General features: G+C 41.4%; 1 pseudogene; it reads left to right on the plus strand.

The window, feature by feature from the left end:
* Nucleotides 1-1,231: 1,231 nt before the first annotated feature.
* Nucleotides 1,232-12,897, plus strand: part of LOC132611903 (phenylacetaldehyde synthase-like) — a 67,076-nt pseudogene continuing 55,410 nt past the window's right edge.

Raw genomic sequence — 12,897 nt, forward strand, 5'->3', positions numbered from 1 at the left:
TCCCCAATCCGAGAGTTCCCAAGGCTGTACCCATGTTCAGGACCTTGGTCCCAGGACCTGTGATAGCCCAGGTAGCACAACAGGTTGTGCTTGACCCCCCAAAAAGCCAATCACTGTGCAAGCAACAATGAACCAAGGCATGACTCGTTCAGGAAGATTCTATACTACTGAAGAATTGGCTCACAAGAAAGGAGAATACTCAGAAAAGGGTGATAGTCGAAAGAGAGGCCGAAGATTTCTGGCGGCGCATGCAGCCAAAAGATTATTCCATTGTAGAGCACTTAAAGAAGACGCCGGTGCAAATATCGATGCTATCATTGTTGGCTAGCTCACCGTCTCATAGCCATGCCCTCATGAAGGTATTGGGTGATGCACACGTACCAGCGGGTACGAGCAGTGAAGATTTAGCCGGGCTAGTGGTCGATATCATTGGGGAACATAAAATCTGCTTCTCCAAGGAAAAGCTGCCCGTCGAAAGGACGTCCCACAACAAAGCCCTCCATATCACCCTGGAATGTCATGACAAGGCCGTAGGGAAGGTACTTGTGGATAACGGGTCAGGCCTCAAAATTTGCCCCGTAACCACCCTGACGCAGCTTGGCTATGACATAGGCAAGATTCACCAGTGCGGAACAAATATCAGGTTATTCGATGGATCCTTAAGTGATTTATTAGGAGAGATCGATCTACAAATCCAGGTCGGACCTGCCTCCTTTATAGCAGACTTTCAGGTTACGGCAAACACTGCCAATTACAATATGCTCTTAGGAAGACCCTGGATCCACTCTGCCAGTGCGGTATCATCAACTCTGCACGAGGCCATAAAATTCGAATGGCAAGGACAGAAAATTATAGTGGCAGCTGAGAGGGATATTCAGAAGTATCCTTACAACACCGTTCTTGAGATAGAAGGGATTCCTCATCTCTCAAACTTTCATATAGTGGAATACGTGGAGGCCATGCATGCTGAGAAAGAGGTCGGTAGACCTATGCTGGCAGTCTACAGAATGATTGCCTCTACCATGCTGAGGAACGAATTTGCAACAGGAAATAGTCTAGGAAGGGAACTCGAGGGGATAACAGAGCTTGTGCCAATCCTGAAAGAAAACTACCACTTCGGTCTAGGGTATACCCCTAACGAAGATGAGCTCACTAGGGCAATCAAGAGAGAGCCTAGAACAAAGAATCTACCTCATCCAATTTCGGGCTTTTCTAGTCATTCCCTATAAAGATGTCGATGCTGAATGAAGAGGAAGATGATGGGAGTCTCGAGTCATTGTTCCAAGAAGAGGGATGGTACGCGATCGTTGAAAAAAGTTAGGAGACACCTAACATACGCAGTCTGAGGCCAGAAGAGTTCCTGAACAATTGTTCATCCACCCCCATCTTGGCTCCTCGGTAAAGAGATGGATTATTCTTAACAAAAAAACCCTTTTGCTAAAAGCGATGACATCGGCTGAGGCCCGAATGATCGCCTTTTTCTAAAATTACTTCGCGATGTTTAAAAATGAAAATGGTCCGATGTTGTTCCGGACCAGGACCACAGTTGTAATCAATTACCTTTGAATTAAAGAAAGCCTCGATCTACACAAAATTTTTACCATTACCGGTTAATAATAACAAAGTTTTCTTACTAATCGCACAATAACTATCAATAATGAACCTAATTTTACTTTGCCGCGTTTTTCAGTAATAATCATAATAAAACGACCAAAAATGTCATGACGTGTCACGAAACGAACAAGGAAAGCAACCAACAGGAATACGAGGAGTATTATGAATCGACGATAATGCCAGAAGGGCTGCTAGAGGAGTTGGAAGAATTGGAAAAGAAAAGAAGCCGAATATGGATGAAAATGAGGTGATCAACCTCGGTGGTGAAGAGGATGTCAAGGAGACATGAATCAGCACTCACTTAGGGGCCACACAGAAATAAGAGCTCGTAGCTCTGTCAAGGGAGTATGTGGATGTCTTCGCTTGCTCATACGCAGATATGCCAGGATTAAGCACTGAAATAGTGGCCCACATATTACCTATCAAGGAGGGTTTTTCCCCAGTCAAACAAAAGAAGCAAACTTTCAAACCAGACATGAGTATCAAGATAAAGAACGAAGTAGAAAAACAAATCGAGTCGGGAATAGTGAAAGTAATGTCCTACCCCACTTGGGTAGCCAACATAGTGCTGATACCCAAAAAGGATGAAAAGATCTGAATCTGCATAGGCTACCGAGATCTCAACCGGGCTAGTCCAAAGGATAACTTCCCTTTCCCGAACATGCACATCCTGATAAATAACTGCGCCAAGCACGAGCTGCAGTCATTCGTGGACTGTTTCACCAGGTACCTCTAAATACTCATGAGCGAAGAAGACACTGAGAAGACAGCCTTTATCACCTCTTGGGGAGTCTACCATTACAGGGTAATGTCGTTCGGTCTCAAAAACGCCGGCGCTTCATACAAAAGAGCCATGACTACCCTATTCCATGATATGATGCATCGAGAGATCGAAGTCTATGCGGATGATGTCATCATAAAATCAAAAGAAATCTCAGAACTAACCATGCACTTGCTCCAGTTCTTTGACAGGCTCCGCAAATTCAATCTGAGGTTGAACCCTGCTAACTGCACATTCGGAATGCCTGCCGGAAAGTTGTTAGGATTCATAGTCAGCCGCAGATGCATTGAACTGGATCCTGCCAAAATCAAAGCGATCCAAGAATTGTCACCGCTCAAGACCAAGAAGGAAGTCATGAGTTTCTTGGGAAGGTTGAACTACATCGGGCGGTTCATAGCCCAGTCAACTGTGATCATGGAGCCAATCCTTAAATTGCTCAAGAAAGATGCTCCCATGAATTGGACTGAGGAATGCCAAGGGGCATTCGACAAAATCAAAAGATATCTTTCTAATCCTCCCATTCTGGTGCCGCCTAGGCAAGGAAGTCCTCTCTTATTGTACCTGTTAGTATCAGAGAATGCTTTCGGTTGTGAGCTGGCGACGCATGATGAAGAAGGAAAAAAGGAACATGCCATTTACTGTTTGAGCAAGAAGTTTACATCCTGCGAGGCACGGTACACGCTCGTAGAAAAGACCTGTTGCGCTCTGAATTGGGTTTCTCAAAAGCTAAGGCACTACCTATTGGTTTTCACCACCCACCTCATATCCCGAACGGACCCATTGAGATATATTTTTAGGCAACCAATGCCCGTGAGAAAATTGGCTAGATGCCAGATGCTACTAAGTGAATTAGACATCATATACATAGCACAAAAGGCGATGGACCCCCAAGAGATGAGCGAGAACCCCCAATTGCTTAGGGGTCGCACTCTATCCCGCTTGATGGACGAAATCAAAAGACAAGCCCTGGCTGACTTGCTAGAAGAAAGCCCCGTCGATAACGAGCTTAAGCCTTTACGGACTTTCTTCCCAGATGAGGAGGTATAGGCTATGGAAGAAGAGTTGACGGAACCATACTCAGGTTGGAGACTATTCTTTGATGGGGCAGTTAATTACAAAAGGTTAGGCATGGGCGGTATTGATATCAGAGACAGAACAACACTACCCGATGGCCGTAAAGCTCAGCTTCAAGTGTACCAACAACATGGCAGAATACGAGGCAAGTGTCCTTGGCATCAAGATGGCATTGAACATGAACATACTAAAGTTGTTGGTAATCGGGGACTCCGATCTACTCCTAAATCAGGTAAAAGGAAGATGGGCGACCAAAAACGATAAGATACTCCTATATGTAAATCTAGTGCAGAGACTGTGCGAGAGATTCAAGAATATCGATTTCAAGCATACCCCGAGAGCCCAGAATGAGTTCGCGGACGCATTAGCTACGATAGCCTCCATGATCTAGCACCCCAAGAGTTCTCACATTGACCCTCTGGAGATCACGTTAAGAGAAGAACAAGCTCGTTGCGCCCACATCGAGGCCGAGCCGGATGGCCAACCATGGTACGCCTACATAAAGACATACTTAGAGAAGGGAGAATACTCCCCAGAGGGTTCAGCAAATCAGAGAAAGACAATCAGGAGGCTGGCTAATAGTTTCTTCTTGAACAAAGAAGTATTGTACAAAAAGATGCCTGACCTTGGGTTACTCAGGTACGTGGATACCGAAGAGGCTACAAAACTACTGAAAAAGGTGAACGCAGGGGCATGCGGTCCCCATATGAATGGATTCGTACTCGCAAAGAAAATCATGAGGACATGATATTACTGGATGAACGTGGAGCATGATTCGTATAGAAGAGCCATCAATGCCAGATACACGGGGATTTAATCAAGGCTCCTTCCACTGAGTTACATGCGATGAGCTCGCCGTGGCCCTTCGTCGTATGGGGGATGGACGACATAGGACCTATCGAGCCCCCAACCTCTAATGGACATCGTTTCATCTTGGTCATCATCAACTACTTTACTAAATGAGTAGAAGCCACTTCGCACAAGTCAGTGACCAAGAAGGTTGTGCCTGACTTGGTCAAAAATAATCTGATATGCCATTTTGGCGTGCCGAAATCCAACATCACGGATAATGGTGCCAATTTGAACAGTCATTTAATGAAGGACATTTGCGAACAATTCAAGATAACCCACAGAAACTCTACCGCCTATCGGCCACAGATGAATGGAGTCGTAGAGGCTGCCAACAAAAACATCAAGAGAATCCTGAGGAAAATGATCGACAACTACAAGAATTAGCACGAACAGCTGCCTTATGCCTTGTTGAGGTACCGGACAATGACCTGCACTTCCACCAAGGCAACTCCATATCTCCTTGTCTACAGTACAGACGCGGTCATACCCGCAGAAGTGGAAATCCCCTCCCTCCGAATCATCCAAGAGGCAGAGCTAAAAGACGTAGAATGTGTCAGAAATCGCTACAAGCAATTGGCCATGATAGATGAGAAACGAATGGTGGTCGTATGCCATGGACAGCTGTATAGACAAAGGATGTCTCGAGCCTTCAACAAACGGGTCAGGGCCCGATTTTTTCAAATTGGACAACTCGTGCTCAAACGGGTCTTTCCCCACCAAGAAGAATACAAAGGAAAATTCACGCCGAACTGGCAAGGGCCGTACATGGTCAGGAAAGTAATCTCGGGAGGAGCCGTAGTCCTAGCCGAGATGGATGGACAGGAGTGGCCTAAAGCCATCAATGCAAACGAGCTCAAGAGATACTACATTTAGGATCCCATTTGCTTGTAATTGCCTTATCATTTCCTTGTAACCGTGTTTCCGTAATAGAATAAGGAATGTGTATCCTTATTTTGTTAATGAACTACGCAATGACCTGACTTCCCCACGATATGATACATAAGCAGTCCATATCAGATCCGGTCACACTATTAGTAAAATCCAAAATTCAATTACTTTATCCCGAACTACGTTCAACCCGAATTCCTGCTGCGACAGGATACGTAGGCGCTTTCGAGCTAGGTCGTCATAAAAGAAAAACTCAAAAGCCATTAGGAAAACCCTAGAGACAATAAAGCAGGATAGAATCAATGAGGTCAAACTAGAGGACCGATAAAAAAAACCGGCCAGCGTCAACCCTACACCGAGGTAGAATTTTTTAGAGGATCTCAAAAATTCCTATCAGGAACAATCAACAAGGAGATAGAAAAACAAGACCCTACACCAGGGCACAATTTTTTAGGGAACCTAAAAAATTTCAACATAATGAGAAGTAGCAGGGGCCGCTCAAGGAAAACCCAAAACTGAGAAAGAATTTTTCGAGAAAGATCTTAAGATTTTTCCATCAGTTCGGAAGTCAGCAGTCATACCTCCCAGGGACCCAGAAAACCTCGCTCAAAGTCACATGTCATGACAAAAGATTTTCCCAATATATATATATATATATAGAACAATGCGCCTTACAAATTTTTTTTTACCATAGATTGTCAAAAAAAATTAAAAAAAAATACACCCATTAGTATAAGTACGCTCTAAAAAACCATCTCTCGAAATACCGAGCCCAAGAAGGTTCGGAAGAAAGTCAGGAGGAGCCACCAGAAGGGAGGACAACAATGTTAATCGGCCTTTTAGGAAACTAACAATTTTTCTGTGGATGCGGGTTGTAACAGGAAAGCGAAAGAACTATGAAGACCAAGTCCAGCAATAACAACTTATTTGACCATCAAGTTCGCAACAAACAAACGAGAAATGATACGTCCGGCCAGAAGGGTAAAAAATAAACGAGCCTAAAGGCATATCCAACCAGAAGGGTCGTACAAAAGCGAAAGACAAAGACATATCCGACCAAGAGGGTCAGAATGACAAAAAAACAAAAGAAGCATATCTGGCCACCAAGATCAACAGCTATGACAATGAACAAAAGAAAGATTATCCAGCTAAAAGGGCCATATCTGTCATTTCCTTTGTTTACTTCCTGCTGCCAAGAGGGCCATTGCACGTTCACTTTCCTGCTGCCGAGAGGGCCATTGCACATTTACTTTCCTATTGCCGAGAGAGCCATTGCACATTTACTTTCCTGCTGCCGAGAGGGCCATTACACGTTTACTTTCTTGCTGCCTAGAGGGCCATTGCACGTTTACTTTCCTGTTGTCGAGAGGGCCATTGCACGTTTACTTTTCTGCTGTCGAGAGGCCATATCTGTCATTTTCTTTGTTTACTTCCTGCTGCCGAGAGGGCCATTGCACGTTCACTTTCCTGCTGCCAAGAAGGCCATTGCACATTTACTTTCTTGTTGCCGAGAGGGCCATTGAACGTTTACTTTCCAGCTGCCAAGAGGGCCATTGCACGTTTACTTTCCTGCTGCCGAGAGGGCCATTACACGTTTACTTTCCTGCTATCGAGAGGGCCATTGCGCGTTTATTTTCCTGCTGCCGAGAGGGCCATTCATACATACTGCTGAGAGGACCATTCATTCATACATACTACCGAAAGGGCCATTCATTCATACACACTACCGAGAGGGCCATTCATTCATACATACTACCGAGAGGACCATTCATTCATACACACTGCCGAGAGGGCCATTCATTCATACATACAGTCGAGAGGGTCATTCATTCATACATACTGCTGAGAGGGCCATTCATTCATACATACTGCCGAGAGGGACATTCATTCATAAATACTGTCGAGAGGGACATTGTATGTTTACTTTCCAGCAGTCGAGAGGGCCATTCAAAGAAATATCTTGAAAATATCTGCAATATTATCAAATTTCAGAAGAAGGTGCACAGCCTCCAAAAGGGAGCCAGCTGGCTAAACCGGATCTAGAAAAATTGCGGAGCAAAAGTGAAATTTTTTCTTATGCAATCGGCCAAGCTAGGGTGCCCACGAGAGTCAAGCTCTCTGGCCAGGACTTTGAAGCTACCCAATCTTAGACTCAGCCACAATCTGTCTATTTTACTAAAAAAAATCGCGACCGATCGGATACACACTGGTAAAATCCGAAGGTATTCCCGCAAAAAAACGGGATGTTCTTCTCCCGCAATTCGAACTACATGTGGCCAAATTCCCAGAGACTAAGGATATGTAGGTAGACTCAAAACCCAAGACTTGGCCGCACTCTAACCACCGTCTAGGGAAACCCTGATCACAACACCGGGAGTCTCAGGACTTTCCTGCTCAATCACTTAAAGTCTTTAATCGAGTCGAACTACACGTGGCCTGAATTTTCGTACGTCCTGAGATATGTAGGAAACCCGAAAGCCAGGGTCCAGCCACACATATATATGAATTGCTTGAAATTTAAAGGGCAAGATGAGTCGGGTCCGTCAAAAATTAGGGTTAGTCAAATTTCATTGCTCAGGGATGGTCCTGCCATCCCCGAACACCGAAGGGAAAGTTGTTGACACCTAATTTTTGACCTTCCGTAATTTATTTTAAGTGCTCGGAGTCCTTGGACAATAAATAAAATCAGTTGCGCACACTAAAGGGTCTAGGTAATTTTTCATGAAATTATTCAAGATAAAACTTCACTTTTTTTATTAATAAAGAAATCCCCAGGATATTTTTAAATTTTGTGGAAATTAATTAGGATTTTTATGACATTCAAGGAATATTTTTATTGAGATTAATCAAAGGCATAACCCGTTTGGATAATTATTTACTTAATTAATTAGATCAGGGAAAATTAGATTAATGAGTAATTTTATTCCATTTTATTGTCCAAGGCGCTCTGAGTAATTAAAAGAATTGATCATTTTACCCCTTAAACCTTGATTCTGTGTGTGTTTGCGTAGTTGGTTAATTTTCTTTTTATCTGATTAATTAATTTAGAACCAGTATCTGCAAAATGATTTTTAAGTGAGTCATGTTTAAATTAATTAAGTCCTAATAGGCTGATAATTGTTTTTTTTTAATTTTTCCTCGACCCTCCATACATATATATACACACCAGGTATATACCAATATACATGGTGCATATATATTTGTATATATATACACCAGGCCCGTCTTTTAAAAGATAAAAGGGACTAGGCCTAGTCCAAAACAGACCAGACCCGGTCCATTAGCAATTAAAAAGGAGGGAGAAATATACTCCTCTCCTTCATTTCATTTCAAGACCCTGGGGGTCATTTAGCATAAGAGAAGATGAGAGGGGCTAGGGGTAAAACCCTAGCACCGTCCCACTGTTCCTCCAGCCATCCACCTTTTTTTTGTCGTATTCCATGGTAATGGGTGTACAACGTGAGAGAGAGGATGAAGCATTAATGGCTTCGTCCTTCTCTCCACAAAATCCGGCCAAACAGGACTTTGAAGGTACAAACCCCCACCCTTTTTTTATATTTTTCGTCGTTATTATAGTGATAAAGCATTGTGAACCGTTGATTTTGGTTTCTACCTCGAATTTGGACCGTGTATTGGATTTTGGAGTGAGGACTTGTATAAATCTACAAGTCCCACATCGGTAGTGTGAGATCTGAGATGTATTCTGCGGTTTCTATAAATAGAACCCCTATCTGTTCAATAAAGGGGGTGGGAAACCAAAAAGAGGCTAAAACATTACTATTTTTAAGTCTTAAGAGTTCCATCAGTCAAAATTTTAAATTTAACCTAAGGGTTTCATTTTTCTTGTTCTAAAATTTTTGTCTTTTATTTGTTTGTGGTGTTGGTGGCTTTCAATTTGGGCATTGGAAGTATAAGAGCCTCCAAGTCCATCGTTTGCCCCCGGTTGCCCCCGCAAAAGGCAAAAAAAAATTAGTTTATTGTCTTCCCTTTTATATTTTGTATGTATTTTGCTTAGTTAATGTGATTATGTGTGGTTTAGGATAAAGTTTAAGTTAATGTGCTAGTTTATTGCTTTCTCTTTTAGATTCTGTCTATATTATGCTTAGTTAATGTGATTATTTGTGATTTAGGACAAAGTTTAACCTGATGTGCTTGTTATGATTTTTTTTTTTTTTTTGATTCTGTCTGTATTATGCTTATTTAAGGTGCTTTATGTGTGGTTAGAATGTAGTTTCAAGGTGGTAGGTTGGTTTGATTTAGTCTTTTCATTTAGAATTTATGTTCATATCTTGTTTGCTTAACATGACTAGGTGTTTTACATGTAGTTTGGATTATAGTCTGAGCTGATATGCTTTTTTTGATTTTGCATTTCCATTTAGATGTTCTGTTTAGATCCTGCTTGCTTAATTGCGATCAAGAGTATTTAAGTGTGGCTCAGACTACAGTTTAAGCTGATGAGTTTGTTTGATTAGGATTTCCACTTCCATTTCTGTCCTATCATGTTTGTTCAAACACCACTAAGTGATTTATGTGGGGGTCTAGGATGTGGTTTAAGTTAATGTGTTTGCTTGATGTGTGTCATAAGTCTTGTGCTTGGCATTGGAGTCAAAAGAGGTCTGTTAAGTGTCATGGTGGGTTTAATCCTATATGTCCCATGTAATAGGCTTGGCTTAGTAGGTTGGTTTGAAATTAAAGGCTCTTTGAGTGATTTTCTTGCCTTACATTCTTGGTTGTGTCCATTTGAAAATGTGTCTTAGTTTGATGGTTAGCTGAAAAGAGGGTTAAAGGCCTATTAAAGTGAAGTGTATGATCTGGTGTTGAATAATTTGTCTTAATCATGTGTCGGTTGGGAAGTTTGAAGTCTTGTTATGAAGGGACCTAGTCTGGTTATTCTTTGTCCTACTTGATCATGTGCTAGTTGGGAAGTTTGAAGTCCTTTTATGAAGGGACCTAGTCTGGTCATACTTTTCCTACTTGATCATGTGTTTGTTTGAAAAGTTTGATGTCTAATATAAACTAGACCTAGTCTGACCATTAATTGTTCTACTTAATCATGTGGTTTGTTTGGGAAGTTGGAGTTTTGATAAGTATTAGATCTAGTCCGATCATGTCTGTCCTATTTAGTGATGTGCTTGAACCTAAAGGGTGAAGGTTTACTGTGTGCTTTGTGGGATTTCTGCTTGTTCTACTTGGTAACCTGCTTGGCCTTAAAGGTGTTGGTGGTTACAGAGGAATTAAATTCCTTTGTTTGGCCTGATCTCTGTTGCTTCATCTAAGTCATACCTACTTGATTGAAAACTTGGCATTTTGGGTCACATTAGTGTATATTGGGATAAAGGTCTTAAAAATGATTCTGGGAAGGGAAGGGATTTAAACTTGATCATATTTCATTTGGCTTGCCTTTGTCCGATTGTCTTGATCATGGTAAGTGTGGGAACTTGCTAAACCTACCTCTGAGTAGAACCAGTGGAGTGTGTAGTTGTGTTTTTTTGAGTCTAAAAGATCTCTAAGGTTGCTATATTAAACTGGGTTCAGGGCAGTTCTAAGATGGTCTATGTTTTAGTAAAAAATGGACAATCACTTAGTTTAACAGTCTTTTCAAGCAGTAACTGTCATGTTTGTCCTAATCTAGCAATAAAAATATATCCATTCTGATAAAATGGCATTAAAAGTAGGGGTTTAAGGATTGGTGGTTTGACAAGGAGTGTGTGTAAATGTGAGTCTGTTTGGTCCATCATTTGTAGAAACTGTCCATGAATTATGATTGTGTGAAGAAAAAACCTTATTTTGAGGACTAATCACCTAGTTATGCTAATTGTAAAGATAAAGGATAAAAGGAGGAAGGGTAATGGGAACCTTGGCATAAGTTTTTGCTCATTCTATCTTTGTGTGGCTTCCCTAGATTCCTCCTATATTTTCTTCTTGATGTTATGAACTAAGTTTTTCTTTTTAAAAAAACAAAAAGTGATGATAAGGCTAGAATAATGGATTGAAGTTTGTTGTTGTCCCTCTCTGTGTGATTTGATTCTGATGGAAAAGGAAAATATGTGTCTTCTTTTGAAATACAATATGGTTAAGAGTAAAGATCCTGTCATGATTATTATTTGGCTTAGAGTTTCATAGAAACACTAGTTGGTTATTGTTTGCTACATGATTCATGGTGGGTCTATTCCTAGTACATCATATTTGAACTTGACAATAAAGGTCTTCAAAGACTGGACATTAGTCTCATAAGTCCATTGTGGAAGTTGTGACAGAGTTAGACTGTTTTGGACCTATTTAGGACCTCTAGTGTTGTCACTAGAAAATGAAGATGAGGCCGTAGGATGTGAGGAGGAGTTTTAGGAGAGGAAAGGGTGAGCCTCGGCATGAGCTGGAAGTAGTGACCAGTAAAGCCCAGGATCCCCTTTTGCTGAAATGAGACTCAGGAAAAGAAGATGGGGAGGTGATGACTCCACCCTATCCTGTTTCCCTTTCAGGGGCCTGAAACTTTTTCTTTCATCTCTTTGAATTTCTCCTCATGATCTTGAGACTCACAAAGGTCTCAGGTTGGGAAGAGCAAGCTAGCCATGTCTAAAAAGGGGAAGATACACCTAGAATCAAATGAATTGTTGTTAATGTTTGAAAAGTCTAAGTATGTGGGATTTCTGCCATGTCTTTTGAAAGTGTGTCTCTCTTTATTTGGGGAGTTTGCTTGTTTCTTTTGAGTTCTACAACTTAAACTATTTTTGTGCAAAATAGTATGACTGATGAGTGTATTATATTGGCATAAGTCCACCCCATGAGAAGCTAAGTGTCAACTGTGTTATTTGCCATTTACATTTGTTGTTGGCTATGTGTCTTTATCTACCTTTGCCTAACTTGTTTATCCATGACTGGTGTGTGAGACTTACCACTTTCATTTATTGATTGAGACTTGGTCCTTATGTGATGTTTGAATCCCTTAATTGCCAAACTATGATCATGTCATAAATCCATTTCTTGCTTTCTCTTCCTCTCCTTTTGTTCTTTGAAGAAAGCTTCTGGTTAGTGTTGAAAGACCACCTCTAGGAATCAAAACTGTTTTAAGACTATTATGACTGAGTGCCCATATGACTTACCCATTACAATCTCTCTTTCTTTAACAATGGTATTCAAAGCTCATTTATTTATAAACAAATAGCCCTGATTTGTGCACCAGCTTGTTGTGTGATTGAGTTAATAAAGAGGGGTAAGTTTTAGAAGCTGCCAATTTTAAATATGTGCTTCAAAATCTTAAATGTTGTCAAACTTCTTTTTACCTAGGACAAGTGACACTGCCATGAGCCTTGATTGTCTGTGAGGCCTTTCCTTAGGCCCCTTTCTGTGGGAATGCTATTCTTGTTTTGATATTGGCTTGGTTATGTGTATTTTGGTGTTAGCTGGGATGGAACTTATACCATGACTTGAATCTGTGGAGAATGTAGACCTACCTGGAATAAGGCTAGGAAGCTAAGGGACCTTAAGTAACCTGTATTGATTGAATTTGATCATGCCATCATGCGAGTTAGTTTAACCATGCCTTGTCCTCCCCGGGAAAATGGCTTGGACCTTAATAAGTGGATGGGCCTTGTCTTTTGAATATGTGAATTTGTCACCCTTTTGTAACAAGTCCTAGGCTAGGTAAGTTTGGATCGAAACAAATCTACCTATGACTTAGGAAAGACCTT

The sequence above is a fragment of the Lycium barbarum genome, chromosome 9 (assembly GCF_019175385.1).
Source record: "Lycium barbarum isolate Lr01 chromosome 9, ASM1917538v2, whole genome shotgun sequence".
NCBI classification, from domain to species: Eukaryota; Viridiplantae; Streptophyta; class Magnoliopsida; order Solanales; family Solanaceae; genus Lycium; species Lycium barbarum.